Below are 24,638 nucleotides of genomic sequence, written 5' to 3'. Positions count from 1 at the left end.
CTTGTGATTTATCATTTTTATGAGCCCTAGGTTGATGTATATATGTGAAATTGGTTGTTAGTATATTTGGTGATTTTGATGCACAATTGGGAGGTTGGTGTTGCTTGTGGAGTTTTGGTGAGGCTTGGAGCTAAGGGTTGGTGGATACTTCTATAGAAGAGGCTCAATTGGTTTGGCTACAAGAGGTATGGTTTAAGTTTCATTTAAGTACCGTGTGGTGTGATGAGGATTCCTAGGATAGATGCCCCAAGGATTAAGTTTGGATTGTGTAAATGGTTGGTGCTAATATGCATAGTTGGTATGTAATGTGAATTAATGATTGGGTTGAGAATTGTTTGGCCTTGTATGCTTGGTGTATTGAGAATTTGATGTATTGGGTAATGAGTATTGATTTGTGGATTATGCATTTTAATTGTGAAATTGGGCCGGAGGCTGTGAATTTTGGGCTGGAGGCCGAAAAGAGGTAAGAAAGGTAAGTTGATGTGTGCATTGTATGATGACAGAAGTGATTGGATGAATTTTAGATAATGAATATATGAATGATTAGGTTGGTTATTGAACAATAAGGTTTGAGGAGTTGAAGTGTGGAATTTGGTAATTTTGGGTAAAATTATGTAGATGAGGTATGTTTAGTTTTGGTTGAGATATATTATGTGGTCATATATGTGATTATGATTATTGATGCCTTGATGGTATGATGATGCATGAGAGATATGCATGTTGTGATATATGCTTGATGAATGATTAAGATTGATTTGTGGGTGAAACCATGTGATAGTGAGTAGGGGTGGCAAGCGGGGAAGCCCGCCCCGCCTAACTGCGGGCTGGCGGGCTGGCGGGCTAAGCCCGCCAAAACTCCTCTTTTTTTTTTTACTATTAACTATTAAGTAATATATATAATTTCACAATCATATTAATAAATTTATAATTTTTAATGGCATAAAAAATTATATTTTTTATATTCACAAACATTAAAGTCTTTGTAATTATAAATATCTAATAAATATAATTATAAACCAAATTTTCATTCAAAATAAAAGTATAAATATTCTCTCCAAAGCAAAATAAATATAATCCAAAACATAATTATAAATATTGTCTCCAAAATAACATAAACATAATTCAAAACACTCAATTTTTATCTTCATACTCTTGTAAGTTAGGTTGGGGGAAGTTAGGTATTGACAAAAAAATTACAAAAATACCCCCTTACTAATAAAAACCTTAGCCCGGCGGGGAAGCCCGCCCCGCCCCGCCAAAGCCCGCCAAAACCCGCTGTTTAAGCGGTGCGGGTTATGCGGGCTTTTGCTATTTGGCGGTCCCGATTTTCCAGCCCAGCCCGCCTTTTTTGGCGGGTTACGCGGGCCGGCCCGGCGGGTTTAGGCCCGTTTGCCACCCCTAATAGTGAGTATGATATTGATTATGTATAATGATGGTTAATTAGAAATAGTATTATTGGAAATTAGGATGAGGAAGGATGTATAACATGTTAATGTGTTTGTAATTTAGCCATTTGTTCGAAACGGGTAAAAATGGTTATATGGCGGTTTTGTGAATTGTGGTAAAGTGTTAATGTATGAGTTGAGGAGGCTTGATGTTAATTTTGGTATATTTTGATTGATTTCAAAAAGGGTTGAAATTGGCATGCTTTGGTTGATTTTGAAAAGCGTTGAAAATGGCTTGTTTTGAAAATGGCACTTTGTAATTTTGTATGAAAATATGGCTTTTGGGCATACTTTGACGGGACATAACTTGGACTCCGGATCCCCGTTTTGTGCCAAACTCGTTTAGAAATAGAATTGGATCCGGGCTGTCCTTGCCGTTCGAAGAACGTGCGAAAAATGATTTAAAACGAGGAAGTTATGTCCGTTGAAAGCCTATGCAAGTGAAAGCTCCAATGCTCAGCCCCAGCACACACCAAATGGGCCCCAGAAGTGGATTTCTGCACCACCTATATTAGTTTACTCATTTTCTGTAAACCTAGGTTACCGGTTGAGTATAAAAACTACTTTTAGAGATTTATTTTGTACCTCATGACATTTTCACGTTTTACATTGTATCTCTACGGCATGAGTCTCTAAACTCTATTGTTGGGGGTGAGGAGTTCTACTGTGTCTCGATGGATTAATGCAATTACCACTATTTTCTATTCAATTGCGCTTGTTTCCATTCTAAGATATTCATTCGCACTTAAACGTCATGAATGTGATGATCCGTGACACTCATCACCATTCTCAACCTATGAACGCGTGCCTGGCAACCACATCCGTTCTATCTTCGATTGAATGTGTATCTCTTGGGTTCCTGGTTCACGAATTTGAGTATCTCTCCTGACAACAGAGTGTTCGAATTCGTGCATCCAGAGTCTTCATAGTATAAGCTAGAATTATTGGCGGCCATTCTTTAGATCCGGAAAGTCTAAACATTGTCTGTGATATTCCTAGTAGGATCTGAGAAGGGATGACTGTGACGAGCTTCAAACTCGCGAGTATTGGGCATAGTGACAGACGCAAAAAGATCACTGGATTCTATTGCAACATGATCGTGAACCGACAGATGATTAGTCGTGCGGTGACAGCACACATGGACTATTTTCACTGAGAGGATGGGAAGTAGTCTTTGACAACGGTGACACCCTATATACAGCTTGCCATGGAAAGAACCTTGCATGTGTGAAGATGAAGACAGTAGGAAAGCAGAGATTCAGAGACATAGCATCTCCAAAACTCCAACCACTCCATTATTGAATCACAAGTACTTTTTATTTCATGTTCTTTTATTATATTGCAAACAAAAACCCTTTTCATTATTAATCTCCTGACTAAGAGTTACAAGGTAACCATAGCTTGCTTCAAGCCGACAATCTCCATGGGATCGACCCTTACTCACGTAAGATATTACTTGGATGACCCAGTGCACTTGCTGGTTAGTTGTGCGGAATTGCAAGTGTGATCGCAATTTCGTGCACCAAGTTTTTGGCACCGTTGCCGGGGATTGTTTGAGTTTGAACAATTGACAGTTCATCTTGTTGCTTAGATTAGGAAAATTTTGTCTTTTGGGTCAGAGTCCTTTATTTTCTTTTTAAAATTTTCAAAAATTTATTATTTTTCTTTTAGATTCTTCTGTTTGAGTCTAGTTGCATGTTTTAAGTTTGTTGGTTTCTTGTCAGTTTTTATTTAATTTCCAAAAATTTATTTTTGGTTTTCTAAAAATTTTAAGTTTGGTGTTCTTTTTATGTTCTTGAATCCTTTGAGTCTTTGAATTTTTGTTCTTTGTGTTCTTGTAAATTTTCAAAGCTTCTTGAGTCCTTCTTGTGTTTTGATCTTAAAATTTTTAAGTTTGGTGTTCCTTGGTGTTTCCTCCAAATTTTCGAAAATTTTGCATTAAATTAGTCATCAATTTTAAAAATAAAATCTTTTTAAATTGTCTTCAATCATATCTTTTCAATCATATCTTTTTTTCAAAACTTCCTGACCACGTTCTCTTTCTTCTTTTTTTTCGAAAATCCTCATAAAAAATTTTCAAATCTTTTTTTACTTTATTTTTTTAGTTTCCAATTTTCTTTTATTATTAATTTTCTTTCGAAAAAAAAATATATATATAATAAAATAAATAAAATAAATCCACATCATCTCCCTTTCTTCATCATGGAACTAAGTGGAAATGAACAGTCTAGAAGGACTCTGGGGTCATATGCTAACCCCGCTACTACTTCATATGGGAGTAGTATTTGTATACCCTCCATCGGAGTCATTAATTTTGAGTTGAATCCTCAGCTCATTATCATGGTGCAGCAAAATTGTCAGTATTCCAATCTTCCACAGGAAGAACCTATTGAGTTTCTGGCACAGTTCTTACAAATTGCTGACACGGTACATGTTCATACCCTGGGTCGAGCTGTCCGACCCGGGATGATCGACAGACAAAGCGACCGACCTCTTCAGGTCAGGACAACCCGACCTCTCCTCAAAGAGCTCGGCCAAGTCACAGGAAAGCCCAAACGAAGGGCCCAAATAGAGGAACGCGCCCCAAATCCAAGGGCAGCCCAAGCCCATAGAGATAAAGGCGGTTCCCTTAAAGATGACCTCACTGAAAGATAAAGATAAAGATAAGATAAGATAACTAACTTATCTTATCCACAAGAGGCCACATCTCACCATTATAAATACACTGGAGCACCCAGGTATAACTCATACTCTGATTCTACTTAATACCTGCTTAATACCCTTGCTAACTTAAGCATCGGAGTCTCTTGCAGGTACACCCCACCCTCCGGGGACGAAAGATCAGCACCACCACCAAGTCCAACAAGTCAGACACACCAGCTCCGGCCGATACCCACCTGCCGGACACGTCGGTTCCGACCAACACAGACGATCTCATCCAAGATCGACCTACAGTTTCAGGTAACCCTCGGAACATTGGCGCCGTTGCCGGGGAACTTGGAAGTCATCCCATTGACATGGCAGATGACCATGACAACGACCACGATTCAGGTTTGGAAGACAGAACGCCGTATAAAAACGCGGACACAATACTCAAAGATACTCCAGAAACCAATGGAGACAAAAATTTATCAAATCCAGGAGTAATAGAAGCACTTCAAAATCGATTGGAGCAACTCGAGAAAGAAGCCCAACATCGACGTGAAAAGGAAGAAGATCTACGCCGGGAGATAAGGCGGCGCAGAGAACTAGAAGATAAGCTTGTAAAACTCGAAGCCGATCTTAAAACTAAAGCTACTCGATCATCCGCAGAAGATAGCTCTCAGAAAGATCAAGATCCATTCACCAGAGAAATTATGAAGACCAAAATTCCAAAAGATTTCAAGCTTCCGAATATGACTCTATATGACGGCACCTCGGACCCCAACCATCATCTCAGCAACTTCAAAAGTAGAATGTACCTCACAGATGCCTCAGATGCAGTCCGCTGCAAAATCTTTCCAACAACTCTCACCAAGACAGCCATTAAATGGTTTGACAACCTACCTCCAAAATCCATCTCGAGTTTCGACGATCTGGCCAAGAAGTTCCTGGCCCGATTCTCCATACAAAAGGACAAAGCCAAACACACACCTAGCCTACTAGGGATCAAGCAAGGAGATCGGGAGAGCCTTCGCAACTACATGGAAAGATTCAACAAAACATGCATGGACATACAAAGTCTACCAACAGAGGCTGCCATTATGGGCCTTATAAATGGCCTACGAGAAGGACCATTTAGCCAATCTATATCAAAGAGATACCCTACATCCTTAGACGAAGTACAAAAACGGGCACAAAAATACATCAACATGGAGGAAAACTCTCGACTTGGCGAAACCTCAAGGTTCGGCTCTGCCTACCGAGATAAAGAATCCAAGAAAAAGGAAGATCGCTCCGGAGAGAAAATCAAAAAATATCATAACTATACTCCTCTTAGGGTATCCTTGGTAGATGTTTACAAAGAAGTCTGCCATACAGAGAAAATCCCTCCAGCTTGGCCACTTAAAGGCAAAAGAAGAGGAGGAAATTGGAATGAATACTGTGAGTATCACCGACTTCGAGGGCATTCCACCAATGAATGCTTCGACTTGAAAAACGTCATAGAAAAACTGGTAAGAGAAGGAAAGCTAGATCGGTTTTTGGCCAATCGGGATGACGAACCAAGAAAAAGAAGAAGGGATGAGGATGTTGGACGATCTGAACGATCACCTCGCACACCGGAAAGACACGTTCACATAATACACGGCGGATTCGCCAGAGGAGGAATCTCCAAATCATCCCGAAAGTGACACCTCAAAGAAGTATACCACGTCGAAGGAAAAAAGGAAGCCACAGACATCCCAGCAATCACGTTTACCAAGGAAGACGCATCCGGAATCATCTCGGGACACGACGACCCCATGGTCACTACGATCATACTGGCAAATGCCAACCTTCACCGTACATTAATTGACCAGGGAAGCTCTGCCGACATCTTATTCAAAACTGCCTTCGACAAACTCGGTCTAGACGAAAAAGAGCTAAGAGCATACCCGAACAGCCTGTTCGGACTAGGAGATGCCCCAGTTCAACCGCTGGGATACGTATCGCTGCATACAACCTTCGGAAAGGGGAACCAATCCAGAACACTCAAGATAGACTACATCGTGGTCGACGTAAGCTCAGCCTACAATGCCTTAATAGGTCAGACAACGTTAAATCAACTCGGCGCAATAGTTTCAACCCCACATCTATGTATGAAATTCCCCAGATCAAAAGATAGCACGTCGCTGTTATAACGAAAGCCTAAACCTCCGAGGTGAAGGAGGAGAGTTCCACACAATCGAGCTCGGTGGAGTTCAGAGGCGAGAAGAATTCCGACCACAATCCGAAGGAGAAGTAGAAAGAATCCAGATCGGAGACACCTCGGATAAAATAACTAATATTGGCACGATCCTGAAAGGAGACATAAAGGAATCACTAATACGGTTCCTACGAGATAATGTTGATCTCTTCGCATGGAAAGCTGCCGACATGCCAGGTATTGATCCCGAACTAATGAGCCACAAATTGGTAGTCTATCCGGGATCCCGGCCGGTACAACAAAGACGAAGAAAACTTGGACCAGAACGAGCTCAGGCTGTAGAAGAACAAGTACAAGTGCTACTTGAGGCCGGGTTCAAAAGGGAAGTCAAATATCCACTATGGCTAGCAAACGTCGTTTTGGTGAAAAAGTCAAATGGGAAGTGGCGAATGTGCACCGACTACACCGACCTCAACAAAGCCTGCCCAAAAGACCCCTACCCACTCCCAAGCATCGACGCTCTAGTGGATGCTTCATCAGGATATAAGTATCTCTCATTCATGGACACATATTCAGGGTACAACTAAATCCCCATGTATCCACCAGATCAAGAAAAAACCTCGTTCCTAACACCGAAAGCAAACTACTGTTACATCGTGATGCCTTTTGGTCTCAAGAACGCAGGAGCTACTTATCAAAGGCTAATGCATAAAGTTTTCTCAGATCACATCGGAAAAATCATGGAATTTTATGTAGATGATATGTTGATAAAGACACAAAGCGAAGATACATTGTTATTCGACCTGACTCAAGTGTTTTACATTATCAGGAAACACAACATGCGGCTCAATCCCGCAAAATGCACCTTCACAGTAGAAGCCGGCAAATTCTTAGGCTTCATGCTCACACAAAGGGGGATTGAAGCAAATCCAGACAAGTGTCAAGCCATACTCAACATGAAGAGCCCAACCTGTATCAAAGAAGTACAACAACTCAACGGGAGGTTGGCCGCTCTATCCCGATTCTTAGCAGGAGCTGCGATAAGATCTCTTCCCTTCTATGCTACTTTAAGAAAGGGAAAACAGTTTGAATGGATGACAGAATGTGAGCAAGCCTTCCTAGACTTCAAGGAGTTCTTAGGACGGCCACCTATCCTATCTCGGCCACGAGAAGGAGAACCGCTCATATTATATCTCGCAGTAGGGAGCCGGGCAATAGCCTCAGCACTAGTCAGAGAAGACGAACATGGGCAAAAACCCGTCTACTTCATTAGCAAAGCACTACAGGGATCCGAGCTGAACTACCAGAAAATAGAAAAGTTTGCCTACGCTCTGATCCTCACATCCCGGCGACTTCACCCATATTTCCAAGCGCATACCATTAAAGTTCGAACCAACCAACCCATAAAAGGGATATTGCAGAAAATAGATCTAGCAGGAAGAATCCTACAATGGGCAATCGAGTTGTCTGAATTTGACCTCCAATACGAGGCGCGTACAGTAATCAAATCACAACACCTGGCCGACTTCATCGCAGAATTTACAGACATCCCAGAAATCCCCATAGAATGGAACATATACGTAGACGGATCCTCGAATAAAACAGGAAGCGGTGTGGGTGTGATAATTGAGAGCAACCAAGGAACTCAACTTGAGCTCTCCCTTAAATTCGGATTCCCGGCCTCAAACAACCAGGAAGAATATGAAGCACTATTAGCTGGTCTGAAGCTGGCTAGGGAGGTTGGAGCTCGGAAACTCAACATCTACAGTGACTCACAAGTCATCACATCACAAATAACAGGAAGCTACCAAGCCAAAGATCCGACCATGAAAAAATATTTGGATAAAACCAAAGAACAGCTCGGACAACTCGGGGAATATAGGATCCACCACATACCTCGTGAGCAAAATGCCCGAGCTGACGCCCTTTCAAAATTAGTCAGCACCAAACCAGAGGGCAACAACAGAAGCCTCATCCAGGAGGTATTACAGAACCCGTCAATAGCGGAAGAAGAAAGAATCCTAGCCATAATAGGTCGGGATCAAGGATGGATGACCCCCATAATAAACTACCTCAAAACAGAAGAACTCCCTACAAATGAAAAGGAGGCAAAGAGGCTGAAAAGGGAGGCACAGTACTACACTATCATAAACAACACGCTGTACAAAAGAGGGATATCAATACCTTTACTAAAATGCGTACCAACTTCCAACACAAAGGAAGTCTTGGAGGAAGTACACAGCGGCATTTGTGGAAATCATCTCGGAGCGCAAGCTCTCACCAAAAAGATACTCCGGGCGGGATTCTATTAGCCAACTCTACAAAAGGAGGCTACAGAATTTGTAAGGACATGTCCACCATGCCAGAAGCATGCCAACTTTCACATTGCCCCACCAGAAAAGCTCATCAGCATGACCTCACCCTGGCCATTTGCGAAATGGGGACTCGACCTTCTCGGACCCTTCCCACAGGGATCGGGACAAGTAAAATTCCTCATAGTAGGAGTAGACTATTTCACAAAATGGATCAAGGCAGAACCCCTGGCCAACGCCACCGCTCAAAGAAGTCGAAAATTCCTATATAGGAACATTATTACGAGGTTCGGGGTACCATACTCCATCACCACGGACAACGGTATCCAATTTACAGAGGCAGACTTCAGAAAATTGGTGGCCGACTTGAACATAAAACACCAGTTCACCTCCGTCAAACATCCCCAAGCCAATGGACAAGCCGAAGCGGCCAACAAAGTCATATTGGCCAGACTAAAGCGGAGGCTACGAGAAGCAAAGGGAGCCTGGGCGGAGGAACTTCCACAAGTCCTATGGGCGTATCGAACAACCCCCCATTCTACTACAAACGAATCACCATTCCGACTAGCATACGGAGCGGAGGCAATAATTCCAATAGAAATCGAAGAAGGATCTCCCCGAGTAGTCCACTACAATGAACGAGCAAACTCCCAACTTCAGAGAGAAGAGCTCGACTTGCTACCCGAAATCCAAGAAAGAGCTCGGATCAGGGAAGAAGCTCTAAAGCGACGAATGGCTTCCAGATATAATCTAAAGGTAGTGCCGAGAAGTTTTACAGAGAATGATCTCATCCTAATCAGAAATGACATTGGAACAGCTCAACCCGGAGAAGGAAAGCTGGTAGCAAACTGGAAAGGACCCTACCGAGTCATTGAAGTACTGGGGAAGGGCTACTACAGACTGTCCGAGCTTGATGGACGAGAGCTTCCTCGATCATGGCACGCCTGCAACCTAAGAAGGTACTACAGTTAGAAAAGGTAAAGGATCTCACTAAATGGATGCGCTCTTTTTCCTGAAAAGGTTTTTTTAATGAGGCACCATGTCGAGACCTAGATCATACCCGACTTAAAGGAACAAGAAAATCCCCACATGTATATATTTGCATTTTTTCTTTGAATAAAGTTTACTTAGATATTCTACAAGATTCCAAGACGCATTAATCTGAAGTATTCATCGTCCGATTATAAAGCAACAGGTCGGCAGAAAGTGAAAAACAAATTCACTGTGTGACCACGATAAAGACAATCGTCCGATAAAGGTGAAAACGCGATTCACCCAAAGGACGATCTAAAGACGCCAACCATTTTCTACAAATCAGCAAAGATGAACACAGAACAATGTAATAAGTTATCGAAAGCAATCCAAAAAAAGAACCTGACGAGGTCTTACGGATAGCTAATATAATAACTTAAAGACTGGCCGACGTTCAGAAGTCGGACCAAGTCAACCCAAGTTATAAGTAAACCCTGGAAAGAGGTCTGGCCAACCCTATTAAAGAGGATTACTTTAACTTAGAAGGGCCTGACATAACAAAGTCAGCCCAAAACTAAAAAGTTATACAAGTAGTCCCTGAAAGAGATCTGACAAAGATCCAAGAAAGAGGACTACAAAAAATAACTTAAAGGAGACCGATATAACCAAGTCGGACTCCTACCATTAAAAAGTTATCAAAGTAATCCCTGGAAGAGACCTGACAAAGGTCCAAAAAAGAGGATTACAGAAATAACTTAAAGGAGACCGACATAACCAAGTCGGACTCCTATCACTAAAAAAGTTATACAAGTAGTCCCTGAAAGAGATCTGACAAAGATCCAAGAAAGAGGACTACGAAAAATAACTTAAAGGAGACCGATATAACCAAGTCGGACTCCTGCCACTAAAAAGTTATCAGAGTAATCCCTGGAAGAGACCTGACAAAGGTCCAAAAAAGAGGATTACAGAAATAACTTAAAGGGGGACCAACGCAAAAGAACCACCAAGAAACAAGTTGGACCCATATGTCACAAACCTCAAAGGATCCAAGCTACAAACAATAAAACAAAGCAATCCGAAGAGGTCGAAATACAAGATTTCAAACATCAGTAGAAAACTGAAAAGATACCAAGTCAAAAAACTACCTCTGTTACTCCACAAAAGTTATAAGGCCCGGAAGGCCACCAACACCTACCGTGAAGGGAAAGTGAGCTACCTTTTGTTTTTTAAAATAAAAAGTAGCTAAACAAGCAACTAAGAAATGTCAATGAAAAGTTTTAAAAGCCCACAAGTCGGGCCAACTATACATCCAGAAAGAGATCAGCAAACATCTGGAGCCTTCTTGGTAGCGTCAGGATAAGGGGAAGGAGGACGAGTCTGGAAGGGCATGGCATCTACGGTTCCATCATCCCGGTTCAGAATCTGGCAATCCGAATCAGATGTAACGGGAGGAACAGAGGAGGTCGACACCTTAAGAGAAGGCACTGGGGGAGGATCAGCCTCATCATCATCCTGGTCATCAAGGACAATCTTACCATCCCTCACGACATTGTCCAGGCTGATGAGAGTCAAGTCGGCATCAGGAGCAACAACCCGGAACTGCTCCATCAGGTTCTCGGAAGCAGCAGTTACGCTACCCACAAGGTGACCTTGAAGCTCACCATAATTAACCCGAGCTGTTTCCAAATCTTCCCGAAGATGCATCAATTTCCTATAAGCCGAGACATAGCTATCCTTATGTTTCAATGCCATGTCTTCGGCCAGCTTCAAAGAAGCAGCAAGGGCAATAGAGCTGGCCTTCTCACCCTCCAGCTCTTTCTCCACCTTCGCAAACTTCACCTCCAACTCCTCCTTCAGACCCTTGATTCAATCAAATTCCGACTTGGCCTCTTCCATAAAGCATTTTGTGGCATGAATCAGAATCCCCTGAATTGTTCGGAATATAGCGGCACCCATATGAGCCATCTTCACACTACTTTTAATGATAAAATCCAGATGCTGAAGAAGAGAAACATCGTCCATAGAAAGCCCACCATAGGGGGCAATTTGCTGGTCGACAAACTCGATAGCATCAAAATCTGGGGCATCCAGGTTAAAGGGCTCGGATGACTTTTGCTTCTTACAAGGAGGGGGCGCCAGGAGCTGCAGCAGAAGATTGCGGAGGATCGACCAAGCGAACCCGAGGAATAGGAATTGCTTTCCTCGGCCCGGGAGAACTAGGTACAGGAGGTTTAACTGGAACCTGGGAAGATCTCTCTCCGACCGCCTTGGCCAAAATGTTTAAAGCAGCAGTTGCCTTCTTCGCCTTCTTGAAGGCCTTCATAGAGTCATTATTTTTCGACATCTCTGAAGAAACACAAAATCAACCACAAAAGACAAATTACAACATAGAAGAAGAAAAAAGCTCGGAAAGCAAGTATAAAATAAAGCAGACAGTACCCAAAGCAGCCCGAACCAAAGATGGATCACTCAAAAATCTCTTCGTATCCAGATGGGGAGGCTTCCCCCACAAATCTTCAAGAACAACTACAAAGGCCCGCTCAACCTCACTAAGCATTTCCCATGTGTAACGTGGCACTCTTACATTTTTTTGCCACTCTAGAGGAAAAGCAGGCTCGTTATTTTCATCAAGAAAAAAGGGGCGGGCCCCTTCGACAGCTCGAACTTTAAAGAAGTAGTTCTTGAAGTCCTTAAAGGACTCGTCATACATCGCAAACACTTTATGGCCCTGGGCGGACCGGAAAGAAACCCAAGAAGCCTTCTTTTTTGAAGAACCGCTAGGCTTGGCAGAAACAAACAAGTAAAAAAACAGAGTCTGGAAAGGTGTTACATCTAGTTCACGGCAGAGAAGTTGAAAAATTTTAATAAAACCCCAGGAATTAGGGTGAAGCTGGGATGGAGCTATATTACATGACCACAATAGGTCGGTTTCAAAAGCAGTAAAAGGAAAAGTAACATTCAACTGGCTGAAAAAGTATTCATAGGCATAGAAGAAGGGACGCTCCCTCTCAATGGAAGTCGGAAAGCAAACCCTCTCATCAGAATCAGGAGCAACAAGCTCGTAATCCCCCTCACGAGCATTGTCACCACAAATCCTATGACGCTTCTTTAGCTCTGTGCAAAATTCAGCATTCCCAACGGAAACACACAACAAAACAAGGGAGTCCAGCCAATCGGACATCCCCTCGGGAACTCTGGAAGACATCTCTACAATGTTATTGCGAGAAGACATGAGGCCAACTAAATCCTACAAGTAAGAAAAAAAAGATAGGGGTTACTACAAATATCTCGGATAGGGAGAAAACAACTCGGTCAATACTTCTCAGATGATGAAACCACGAAAAGGAAAACCCCAAGACTCAAACCAAAGTCCCAGGCATCCTTTGGAGGCAATAACAAAGCAAGGATTCAAGAAATTTCTACAGCTTACACCCCGGCACTCATCAGAAAGAAAATAAAGTCTCAAAGGAAACAAAGGAAACACAAAGTCACCACCTTTCTACAGTCTATCAGCAAAAAGCATTATCAAACATCAAAAATGCCAAAAAATCACCAAAGACGCAAACTTTTTCAGAATCAAGCAAAAATCATCATCAAAGGCGCAACCAGAAGCGGCGACAACATGCAAAAGCCCTAAGAAAAGATTCAAGCAACGAGAAAAGCAAAAGACTCGCACCAAAAAACGAAGAAAATCCAGAACACGCAAACAATCAGGCATGGTAAAAACAGAAAGATCCCAACTTTCTCTGAGCAAAATTCAAACTTTCTACCGACATATAGAAGAACAGAGGAAGAAAAATCGAACCTGGAGAAATAGAAGAAAAATCTCAAAAGGAGAGCCGAAGAGCAGAAGCAACAAAGCCACCCCTCGAAGCGAAAAACCGCAAAGATAGAAGGAGAAAATCTGGTAATCACCCCTCTTCCATAGAGAGCAATGACAGAACAGACGTTGCAGGAAGAAGTTACGAAAGAAACAGAAAATGAGAGAGTAAAGGGAGAAGTTACGAAGAAAAGCGAAGAAGAGAAACCGTTTTTTGAGAAAATTCAAAATAAAAGCTAGGAGAAAATGGGGTAATTAATACCAATTAATGAAGGCACTAAACCCTTTTACATTCCCAAAGCAAAGCGCTGATATAAAAACGCGCGCCTTTAGACGAAAACGTTCTACATTCAAAAGATTCTACAAAAAGAAGAAATCGAGAAAATGCTTGAGTTCGGCTTTGTCATGAAAGGACCGAAGTCAAAAACTCGACCTCAACAGAAAGACCGAGCTCAAGCAGGGGCACTGTTCATACCCTGGGTCGAGCTGTCCGACCCGGGATGTTTGACAGACAAAGCGACCGACCTCTTCAGGTCAGGACAACCCGACCTCTCCTCAAAGAGCTCGGCCAAGTCACAGGAAAGCCCAAACGAAGGGCCCAAATAGAGGAACGTGCCCCAAATCCAAGGGCAGCCCAAGCCCATAGAGATAAAGGTGGTTCCCTTAAAGATGACCTCACTAAAAGATAAAGATAAAGATAAGATAAGATAACTAACTTATCTTATCCACAAGAGGCCACATCTCACCATTATAAATACACTGGAGCACCCAGGTATAACTCATACTCTGATTCTACTTAATACCTGCTTAATACCCTTGCTAACTTAAGCATCGGAGTCTCTTGCAGGTACCCCCCACCCTCCGGGGACGAAGGATCAGCACCACCACCAAGTCCAACAAGTCGGACATACCAGCTCCGGCCGATACCCACCTGCCGGACACGTCGGTTCCGACCAACACAGACGATCTCATCCAAGATCGACCTACAGTTTCAGGTAACCCTCGGAATAGTACATGATAAGGAAGTAGACCAGGATGTCTACAGATTATTACTGTTTCCATTTGCTGTAAAAGACCAAGCTGAGGTGGTTAAATAACCAACCTAAGGCCAGCATAAGGACATGAAAATAGCTGTCAGAAAAATTTGTGAATCAATATTTCCCTCCCAAGAGGATGACACAGCTAAGGCTGGACATCCAAGGCTTTAAGCAAGAGGATAATGAATCCCTTTACAATGCCTGGGAGAGGTACAGAGAGATGCTGAGGAAATGCCCCTCTGAAATGTTTTCAGAATGGGTGCATTTAGACATCTTCTACTATGGGCTTACAGAAAAAGCTCAGATATCTCTAGACCACTCAGCTGGTGGATCTATACACATGAGAAAGACAATTGAAGAGGCTCAAGAGCTTATAGATATTGTTGTTAGAAATCAGCATCTGTACTTCAGCAGTGAGTCCTCTATGAAGGAAGAGGCTAAAGTAGTATCTACTGACCTTAGTCCTCCAAAAAAAGTTGTTGACTCAACCAGCAATTACTTACTATGATAAAATAGTTAGCAGAATTTAAAGAAATATTACAAGATACTCAGGATGCTAATAAGAATATGGAAGCACAACTTGACCAGACAAGACGACAGTTATCTAAACAAATAATAGAAGAATGTCAAGATGTTCAATTAAGGAGTGAAAAAATATTAAATACATCAACTCAAGGCAGCAGAAGGCCAAGGAAAGAACAATTGACAGAGGATGAATAGAATACTACCCAAAATCCCTCTGAGGATAGTAAGAGCCCAGAGAGGAATGATTCTGGCGTCCAAATGCCAGAAAAGGGTGACAAACTGGCATTAAATGCCCAGTGGATGCCCAGTTCTGGTGTTCAAATGCCAGAAAAGGGTAAAAAGTTGGCGTCAAATGCCAATTCCATGTTCAATTATGGCGTTCAAATGCCGGAACGGGGTAGGAATCTGGCGTTAAATGCTAATTCAGCGCCCAATCCTGGCATTCAAACGCCAGTAAGGGATCAGAGACCCACAAGTGCTGATAATAACTCCCTCAAGAAGGTGTCTGGTGCACGAAATTGTGATCTCTTCTTTTCACAACTCAATTAATCCCTAGTAATGGCCCCAAAGACTTAGTGCTCAATACCATGGCATCACAACTTCGCACAACTAACCAGCAAGTGCACTGGGTCGTCCAAGTAATAAACCTTACGCGAGTAAAGGTCGATCCCACGGAGATTGTTGGTATGAAGCAAGCTATGGTCACCTTGTAAATCTCAGTCAGGCAGACTCAAATGGTTATGGATGATGTATGAATAAAACATAAAGATAAGGATAGAGATACTTATGCAATTCGTTGGTGAGAACTTCAGATAAGCGTATGGAGATGCTTTGTCCCTTCCGTCTCTCTGCTTTTCTACTGTCTTCATCCAATCCTTGTTACTCCTTTCCATGGCAAGCTGTATGTTGGGCATCACCGTTGTCAATGGCTACAGTCCCGTCCTCTCAGTGGAAATGTTCAACGCACCCTGTCATGGCACGGCTATCCAGCTGTCGATTCTCGATCATGTCGGAATAGAATCCAGTGATTCTTTTGCGCCTGTCACTAACGCCCCACAATCGCGAGTTTGAAGCTCGTCACAGTCATTCAATCATTGAATCCTTCTCAGAATACCACAGACAAGGTTTAGACCTTCCGGATTCTCTTGAATGCCGCCATCAATTCTAGCTTATACCACGAAGATTCCGGTTAAAGAATCCAAGAGATAAACATTCAAGCCTTGTTTGCTTGTAGAACGGGAGTGGTTGTCAGGAACGCGTTAATAAGTGAGAATGATGATGAGCGTCACATAATCATCACATTCATCAAGTTCTTGAGTACGAATGAATATCTTGGAATAAGAACAAGCTGAATTGAATAGAAGAACAATAGTAATTGCATTAATACTCGAGGTACAGCAGAGCTCCACACCTTAATCTATGGTGTGTAGAAACTCTACCGTTGAAAATACATAAGAACAAGGTCTAGGCATGGCCATGAGACCAGCCTCCCAAAGAGGGTTCAATCATAAAAACATGATCAAAAGATGATCTAAATATCTAAAGTGATCAAAAGATGAAAATACAATAGCAAAAGGTCCTACTTATAGAGAACTAGTAGCCTAGGGTTTATAGAGATGAGTAAATGACATAAAAATCCACTTCTGGGCCCACTTGGTGTGTGTTTGGGCTGAGCATTAAAGCATTTTCGTGTAGAGACTCTTCTTGGAGTTAAACACCAGCTTTTGTGCCAGTTTGGGCGTTTAACTCCCATTCTTGTGCCAGTTCCGGCGTTAAACGCCGGGCAATTTTGAGCTGATTTGGAACGCCAGTTTGGGCCATCAAATCTTGGGCAAAGTATGGACTATTATACATTGCTGGAAATCCCAGGATGTCTACTTTCCAATGCCGTTGAGAGCGCGCCAATTGGGCTTCTGTAGCTCCAAAAAATCCACTTCGAGTGCAGGGAGGTCAGAATCCAACAGCATCTGCAGTCCTTTTAGTCTCTGAATCAGATTTTTGCTCAGATCCCTCAATTTCAGCCAGAAAATACCTGAAATCACAAAAAAACACACAAACTTATAGTAAAGTCCAGAAAAGTGAATTTTAATTAAAAACTAATAAAAATATACTAAAAACTAACTAAATCATACTAAAAACATACTAAAAACAATGTCAAAAAGCATATAAATTATCCGCTCATCACAACACCAAACTTAAATTGTTGCTTGTCCCCAAGAACTGAAAATCAAATAAGATAAAGAGAAGAGAATATGCAATGAATTCCAAAAACATCTATGAAGATCAGTATTAATTAGATGAGCGGGGCTTTTAGCTTTTTGCCTCTGAATAGTTTTGGCATCCCACTCTATCCTTTGAAATTCAGAATGATTGGCTTCTATAGGAACTCAGAATCCAGATAGTGTTATTGATTCTCGTAGTTAAGTATGATGATTCTTGAACACAGCTACTTTATGAGTCTTGGCCGTGGCCCAAAGCACTCTGTCTTCCAGTATTACCACCGGATACATACATGCCACAGACACATAATTGGGTGAACCTTTTCAGATTGTGACTCAGCTTTGCTAGAGTCCCCAATTAGAGGTGTCCAGGGTTCTTAAGCACACTCTTTTTGCCTTGGATCACAACTTTATTTCTTTCTTTTTCTTTCTTTTTCTCTTTCTCCTTTTTTTTCGTTTTTTTTTTCACTACTTTTTCTTGCTTCAAGAATCATTTTTATGATTTTTCAGATCCTCAGTAACATGTCTCCTTTTTCATCATTCTTTCAAGAGCCAACCAATCATGAACCACAAATTTAAAAGACATATGCACTGTTTAAGCATACATTCAGAAAACAAAACTGTTGCCACCACATCAAAATAATTAATCTGTTATAAAATCTGAAATTCATGCAATTCTTCTCTTTTTTCAATTAAGAACATTTTTTTAAGAAAGGTGATGGATTCATAGGACATTCATAACTCTAAGGCATAGACACTAAGACACTAATGATCATAAGACACAAACATAGATAAATATAAGCATACAATTCGAAAAACAAGAAAATAAAGAACAAGGAAATTAAAAAACGGGTCCACCTTAGTGATGGCGGCTTGTTCTTCCTCTTGAAGGTCTTATGGAGTGCTTGAGCTCCTCAATGTCTCTTCCTTGCCTTTGTTGCTCCTCTCTCATGATTTTTTGATCTTCTCTAATTTCATGGAGGAGGATGGAATGTTCTTGGTGCTCCACCCTTAGTTGTCCCATGTTGGAACTCAATTCTCCTAGGGAGGTGTTGAATTGCTCCCAATAGTTTTGTGGAGGAAAGTGCATCCCTTGAGGCATCTCAGGGACTTCATGATGAGTGGGGTCTCTTGTTTGCTCCATCTTTTTCTTAGTGATGGGCTTGTCCTCATCAATGAGGATGTCTCCTTCTATGTCCACTCCAACTGAATAACAGAGGTGACAAATGAGATGAGGAAAGGCTAACCTTGCCAAGGTAGAGGACTTGATCCAACCTTTGATCAAAGTTGACCCTTCTAGTGTAAGGGTGTTCATCTCCTTGCGTCATGGGCAAGTTGAATGCCAACCTTACATTTTCCGGACTAAAATCTAAGTATTTCCCCCGAACCATTGTAAGCCAATTCTTTGGGTCTGGGTTTACACTTTGATCATGGTTCTTGGTGATCCATGCATTGGCATAGAACTCTTAAACCATTAAGATTCTGACTTGTTGAATGGGGTTGGTAAGAACTTCCCAACCTCTTCTTCTAATCTCATGTCGGATTTCCGGATATTCACTCTTTTTGAGTTTGAAAGGGACCTCGGGGATCACTTTCTTCAAGGCCACAACTTCATAGAAGTGGTCTTGATGCACCCTTGAGATGAATCTCTCCATCTCCCATGACTCGGAGGTGGAAGCTTTTGCCTTCCCTTTCCTCTTTCTAGAGGTTTCTCCGGCCTTAGGTGCCATAAATGGTTATGAAAAAGCAAAAAGCAATGCTTTTACCACACCAAAATTAAAAGGTTTGCTCGTCCTCGAGAAAAAGAAGAAAGAAGAGAGTAGAAGAAGAAGAAGAGAGAGGGTGGTGGGGATCCTGTGGGGTCTACAGATCCTGAGGTGTCAAGGAAAATTCAACCCTGCACCAAGTGGCGTGCAAAAAATGCACCCTTTGCCAATTCTGGCGTTAAACACCGGGCTGGTGCCCATTTCTGGCGTTTAACGCCAGCTTCTTGCCCTTTCCTGGCGTTTAACGCCAGTCTGGTGCCCCTTTCTGGCGTTAAACGCCCAGAATGGTGCCAGACTGGGCGTTAAACGCCCATTTGCTAGCTTCACTGGCGTTTAAACGCCAGCAGGTTCTCCTCCAGGGTGTGCTATTTTTCTTTCTGTTTTTCATTCTGTTTTTGCTTTTTCAATTGATTTTGTGACTTCTCATGATCATCAACCTACAGAAAACAAAAAATAACAAAGGAAAATAGATAAAATATAACATTGGGTTGCCTCCCAACAACCGCTTCTTTAATGTCAGTAGCTTGACAGAGGGCTCTCATGGAGCCTCACAGATACTCAGAGTAATGTTGGAACCTCCCAACACCAAACTTAGAGTTTGAATGTGGGGGTTCAACACCAAACTTAGAGCTTGGTTGTGGCCTCCCAACACCAAACTTAGAGTTTGACTGTGGGGACTCTGTTTGACTCTGTTTTGAGAGAAGCTCTTCATGCTTCCTCTCCATGGTGACAGAGGGATATCCTTGAGCCTTAAACACAAAGGATTCTTCATTCACTTGAATGATCAATTCTCCTCTGTCAACATCAATCACAGCCTTTGCTGTGGCTAGGAAGGGTCTGCCAAGGATGATGGATTCATCCATGCACTTCCCAGTCTCTAGGACTATGAAATCAGCAGTGATGTATTGGTCTTCAATCTTCACCAAAACATCCTCTACAAGTCCATAAGCTTGTTTTCTTGAATTGTCTGCCATCTCTAGTGAGATTCTTGCAGCTTGTACCTCAAAGATCCCTAGCTTCTCCATTACAGAGAAAGGCATGAGGTTTATACTTGACCCTAGGTCACACAGAGCCTTCTTAAAGGTCATGGTGCCTATGGTACAAGGTATTGAAAACTTCCCAGGATCCTGTCTCTTTTGAGGTAATTTCTGCCTAGACAAGTTATCCAGTTCTTTGGTGAGCAAAGGAGGTTCGTTCTCCCAAGTCTCATTACCAAATAACTTGTCATTTAGCTTCATGATTGCTCCAAGGTATTTAGCAACTTGCTCTTCAGTGACATACTCATCCTCTTCAGAGGAAGAATACTCATCAGAGCTCATGAATGGCAGAAGTAAATCCAATGGAATCTTTATGGTCTCAATGTGAGCCTCAAATTTCCATGGTTCCTCATTAGGGAACTCATTGGAGGCCAGTGGTCGTCCATTGAGGTCTTCCTCAGTGGCGTTCACTGCCTCTCCCTCCTCTCCAAATTCGGCCATGTTGATGGCCTTGCACTCTCCTTTTGGATTTTCTTCTGTATTGCTTGGAAGAGTACTAGGAGGAAGTTCTGTAATTTTCTTGCTCAGCTGTCCCACTTGTGCCTCCAAGTTTCTAATGGAGGACCTTGTTTCAGTCATGAAACTTTGAGTGGTTTTGATTAGATCAGAGACCATGGTTGCTAAGTCAGAGTGGTTCTGCTTAGAATTCTCTGTCTGTTGCTGAGAAGATGATGGAAAAGGCTTGCCATTGCTAAACCTGTTTCTTCCACCATTATTGTTGTTGAAACCTTGTTGAGGTCTCTGTTGATCCTTCCATGAGAAATTTGGATGATTTCTCCATGAAGAATTATAGGTGTTTCCATAGGGTTCTCCCATGTAATTCACCTCTTCCATTGAAGGGTTCTCAGGATCATAAGCTTCTTCTTCAGATGAAGCATCCTTAGTACTGCCTGGTGCATTTTGCATTCCAGACAGACTTTGAGAAATCAAATTGACTTGCTGAGTCAATATTTTATTCTGAGCCAATATGGCATTCAGAGTATCAATCTCAAGAACTCCTTTCTTCTGATTTGTCCCATTGTTCACAGGATTCCTTTCAGAAGTGTACATGAATTGGTTATTTACAACCATTTCAATTAGTTCTTGAGCTTCTGTAGGCGTCTTCTTCAGATGAAGAGATCCTCCAGTAGAGCTATCCAATGACATCTTGGATAGTTCAGAGAGACCATCATAGAAGATACCTATGATGCTCCATTCAGAAAGCATGTCAGAGGGACACTTTCTGATCAATTGTTTGTATCTTTCCCAAGCTTCATAGAGGGATTCACCTTCCTTCTGTCTGAAGGTTTGGACTTCCACTCTAAGCTTACTCAATTTTTGAGGTGGAAAGAACTTTGCCAAGAAGGCATTGACTAGCTTTTCCCAAGAGTTCAGGCTTTCTTTAGGTTGTGAGTCCAACCATATCCTAGCTCTGTCTCTTACAGCAAAAGGGAATAGCATTAGTCTGTAGACTTCAGGGTCAACCCCATTAGTCTTGACAGTGTCACAGATTTGCGAGAATTCAGCTAAAAACTGATGAGGATCTTCCAATGGAAGTCCATGGAACTTGCAATTCTGTTGCATTAGAGAAACTAATTGAGGCTTAAGCTCAAAGTTGTTTGCTCCAATGGCAGGGATAGAGATGCTTCTCCCATAGAAGTCGGGAGTAGGTGCAGTAAAGTCACCCAGCACCTTCCTTGCATTGTTGGCATTGTTGTTGTTTTCGGCTGCCATGTCTTCTTCTTTGAAGATTTCTGTTAGGTCTTCTACAGAGAGTTGTGCCTTAGCTTCTCTTAGCTTTCGCTTCAAGGTCCTTTCAGGTTCAGGATCAGCCTCAACAAAAATGCTTTTGTCTTTGCTCCTGCTCATATGAAAGAGAAGAGAACAAGAAAATATGGAATCCTCTATGTCACAGTATAGAGATTCCTTAAGATGTCAGAGGAAAAAAAAATAGAAGGAGAGGTAAAAGAATTCGAACTTAGTGAGATAGAGTTCGAATTGTGTATTGAGGAGAAGTGTTACTCCATAAATAGAAGGATGTGAGAAGAGGGGAAGAAAATTTTTTTGAAAATAAATTAAAAACATTTTAAAAACATTTTGAAAATTAGTAATTGATTTTCGAAAACTAAGATTGGAAAAAAAATTAAGTGATTTTTGAAAAAGATTTTGAAGTTAGAAAAGATATGATTGAAAACTATTTTGAAAAAGATGTGATTAAAAAGATATGATTGAAAAGTTATGATTTTAAAAAGATGTGATTGAGAAGATATGATTTGAAAAACAAATTAAAAAGATTTGATTTTAAAAATAAATGACTTGCCTAACAAGAAAAGATATGATTCAAACATTAAACCTCTCTCAACAGAAAAGGCAACTTACTTGAAATGTTGAATCAAATCATTAATTGATAGCAAGTATTTTTGAAAATGGAAAGAAATTGATTTTGAAAAAGATTTGATTTTGAAAAAAAATTGAAAACTTAAAAAATATCTGAATTAAAAAACAAAATCTTCCCTCTTGTGCCATCCTGGCGTTAAACGCTCAGAATGGTGCACATTCTGGCGTTTAACGCCCAAAGCTCTACCCTTTTGGGCGTTAAACGCCCAGCCAGGCACCCTGGCTGGCGTTTAAACACCAGTTTGCCTTCTTCACTGGGCGTTTTGAACGCCTAGCTTTTTCTGTATAATTCATCTGCTGCATGTACTGAATCTTCAGTTCCCTGTATTATTGACTTGAAAATAGAACCAAGATCAAATAAACAATGCATGCAAGACACCAAACTTAAAATGAGACACTAGACTCAACAAAAAACATAAAATATTTTTGGTTTTTATGATTTTGTAATTTTTTTTGGATTTTTTTCGAAAATTAAGTGGAAAAGAAAATAAAGGTATCAAAATTCTTAATGAGAATTCCAGGAATCATGCAATGTTAGTCTAAAGCTTTAGTCTAAAGAAATTAGACATGGATAGCCAAGCTTCAGCAGGACATTGCATTCAAGAGCTAAATTGATGAGAATCAATCAGCTTTGGTGATGATAAGATCATCACCTTGAAACACTAGAATTCATTCTTAAGAACTCTGAAAAATACCTAATCTAAGCAACAAGATGAACCGTCAGTTGTCCATACTTGAAACAATCCCCGGCAACGGCGCCAAAATCTTGGTGCTCAATACCATGGCATCACAACTTCGCACAACTAACCAGCAAGTGCACTGGGTCGTCCAAGTAGTAAACCTTACGCGAGTAAGGGTCGATCCCACGGAGATTGTTGGTATGAAGCAAGCTATGGTCACCTTGTAAATCTCAGTCAGGCAGACTCAAATGGTTATGGATGATGTATGAATAAAATATAAAGATAAGGATAGAGATACTTATGCAATTCGTTGGTGAGAACTACAGATAAGCGTATGGAGATGCTTTGTCCCTTCCGTCTCTCTGCTTTCCTACTGTCTTCATCCAATCATTCTTACTCCTTTCCATGGAAAGCTGTATGTTGGGCATCACCGTTGTCAATGGCTACAGTCCCATCCTCTCAGTGGAAATGTTCAACGCACCCTGTCACGGCACGGCTATCCAGCTGTCGGTTCTCGATCATGTCAGAATAGAATCCAGTGATTCTTTTGCGTCTGTCACTAACGCCCCACAATCACGAGTTTGAAGCTCGTCACAGTCATTCAATCATTGAATTCTACTCAGAATACCACAGACAAGGTTTAGACCTTCCGGATTCTCTTGAATGCCGCCATCAATTCTAGCTTATACCACGAAGATTCCGGTTAAAGAATCCAAGAGATAAACATTCAAGCCTTGTTTGCTTGTAGAACGGGAGTGGTTGTCAGGCACGCGTTCATAAGTGAGAATGATGATGAGCGTCACATAATCATCACATTCATCAAGTTCTTGAGTGTGAATGAATATATTGGAATAAGAACAAGCTGAATTGAATAGAAGAACAATAGTAATTGCATTAATACTCGAGGTACAGCAGAGCTCCACACCTTAATCTATGGTGTGTAGAAACTCCACCGTTGAAAATACATAAGAACAAGGTCTAGGCATGGCCGTGAGACCAGCCTCCCAAAGAGGGTTCAATCATAAAAACATGATCAAAAGATGATCTAGAGATCTAAAGTGATCAAAAGATGAAAATACAATAGCAAAAGGTCCTACTTATAGAGAACTAGTAGCCTAGGGTTTACAGAGATGAGTAAATGACATAAAAATCCACTTTCGGGCCCACTTGGTATGTGTTTGGGCTGAGCATTGAAGCATTTTCGTGTAGAGACTCTTCTTCGAGTTAAACGCCAGCTTTTGTGCCAGTTTGGGCGTTTAACTCCCATTCTTGTGCCAGTTCCGGCGTTAAACGCCGGGCAGTTTTGAGCTGATTTGGAACGCCGGTTTGGGCCATCAAATCTCGGGCAAAGTATGGACTATTATACATTGATGGAAAGCCCAGGATGTCTACTTTCCAACACCATTGAGAGCGCGCCAATTGGGCTTCTGTAGCTCCAAATAATCCACTTCGAGTGCAGGGAGGTCAGAATCCAACAGCATCTGCAGTCCTTTTAGTCTCTGAATCAGATTTTTGCTCAGATCTCTCAATTTCAGCCAGAAAATACCTGAAATCACAGAAAAACACACAAACTCATAGTAAAGTCCAGAAAAGTGAATTTTAATTAAAAACTAATAAAAATATA

This window comes from Arachis stenosperma, chromosome 5 (assembly GCF_014773155.1).
Source record: "Arachis stenosperma cultivar V10309 chromosome 5, arast.V10309.gnm1.PFL2, whole genome shotgun sequence".
Lineage (NCBI taxonomy): Eukaryota > Viridiplantae > Streptophyta > Magnoliopsida > Fabales > Fabaceae > Arachis > Arachis stenosperma.
This window is presented reverse-complemented; position numbering follows the sequence as displayed.